The 1,701-nt window shown below is 38.7% G+C and overlaps 1 long non-coding RNA gene across 1 annotated transcript; it reads left to right on the top strand.

Moving 5' to 3' along the window:
• The first annotated feature begins 602 nt into the window (after positions 1-602).
• LOC136359908 (uncharacterized) lies at positions 603-1,340 on the top strand. Its single transcript, XR_010743375.1, has 2 exons — positions 603-810; positions 1,074-1,340. It is a non-coding gene; the product is annotated as an uncharacterized lncRNA (long non-coding RNA).
• The last annotated feature ends 361 nt before the right edge of the window (positions 1,341-1,701 follow it).

The following is a 1,701-nucleotide window of genomic DNA, read 5'->3' as shown; positions in this document are numbered from 1 at the left end:
GCTGTGGTGACTGCCTGTGATGGCTGAGCTGCATGGTGCTCCAAAGCAGCCTGGGATGTACATCCCTGGGAAAATTCACCCAGATTCCTGTCCCTTTGGGGAAGGAAGTGGGGAAAATACTACTAGAAATATGCCTCTGCAACATTTGGATGAGGACTGAGTTATGAAGAAATTGGTGACTTTTTGAGCCTAAGGCTTTTGGATATATAAACTTCCATGCAATAGTTCTTTAAACCAGAGCACGGCAATAAAAAGGGGAATTGTGCACATTTCATTTTAAGCATAAATCTATTTTTTCACTGGCTTCTTATTTTGACCTTGTAGGTTTGGCTGTCTGTCAGAAAGCACCACATCCGATCCTACTAATTCCTTTCTTTAGGTCCTTCCTGTCAGAGAGCTGATGTGGTTTTGGTGAATTCCTGCACAAATTCACTTCATACAGTTTGACCCTCTAGTATTAACAATAGGTTTCCTCCTAACAAGGAAACCAACAGAGTTACAAACATATGCCTTCACTTACACACAGGTATGCTGACACCTAAAAGTCTGGATTTTGGTTCCTTCATGAAAGCAGTTCAGGTTCTTGGAGGTGTTGGGAACACGAGCTCCTATGACAAAAAATTGACCTAAGGTATAGAGGATTGAAAAAGTTGGCATAATAGTGTCATCATAGAAAGTGACAGCCCTGAAATGGTGTGGAAATATCCTTCATGTCCTTGTTTTTTTAAAACAGCTCTCTTCATGTGGAGTTTTTCTTCTGGGACTGTCAGAAATACTCTTAGCCTGGACTGAATTCTTTTCCTTTCTGAGGTTCAGATTTTTTTTTATTTGTTTGTTTTGTTCTATTGATTTTTTGTTTGTTTTTTTTGCTTCTTTGTTTGTTTTGTTGTTGTTGTTGTCATTGAAATTTTTTTTGTTGTTTTTTATTTTCTGCTGGAGGGAACTAGTCCAGTACTAAAACTGAATATAATGCAAGTGTGCCAGATTGGCGTCAGTTTTGTTTTAACAAACACTTCAGTTATGCTTAATTTTATGGTTTTTGCTTTGTCACTGTGTTTTCTCAAATGCTACAGAGCTGCATTTGTTTCAAATGAGCACTAAAGCAAAGTGAACCAACAAGGATTTACAGATGTATTTATGACGGAAGCAGTGTTGTAAAATCAGGACTGACACAGCACGGAGCAATATCTGGATTGTACTGGATGTGAAGATTCACTCCCACTCCCCCAACCTATGAATTATTGCTGCCACATCACTTCTGAATGAACTCACCAGATCAAATCAGGTGTTTAGAAGTTGAAACCTGGTAGTTCTAAGGTGAAAGTATCTTTTGTATTAAAGTTTGAAATATATGCTAACCATATTTTCATATCCATACTTTAAGTGGGTGGATGCATTGTTATTAAGAGCCATGGATTTAAGAACTACTGTGGGATGTACAAAACAGAAAGCTATTAGAAAGGGAAGGAAATGTCAGGCAGTGTGAGGGGCGGGTGCCATACCATCAGATCTCCTGTGTGAAGGAGACCCCTTCCACCTCCTAACACACAGGAGTGCTGACTTTGCTCCCAATTATGTTTGCAAATATGTGTGCACATTTCTAGTGCATGGTCAATGTTGTTTTTTTACTTTTTTTTTTCCCTGAAAATTTCCACTGCTAATTGGACCCTTTTTCTGATAGAAATGTCAGGTGACACTACT

The sequence above is a fragment of the Sylvia atricapilla genome, chromosome 4 (assembly GCF_009819655.1).
Source record: "Sylvia atricapilla isolate bSylAtr1 chromosome 4, bSylAtr1.pri, whole genome shotgun sequence".
NCBI lineage: Eukaryota > Metazoa > Chordata > Aves > Passeriformes > Sylviidae > Sylvia > Sylvia atricapilla.
Note: the sequence above shows the minus strand (reverse complement) of the source record. Positions and strands in the feature narration are given on the sequence as shown.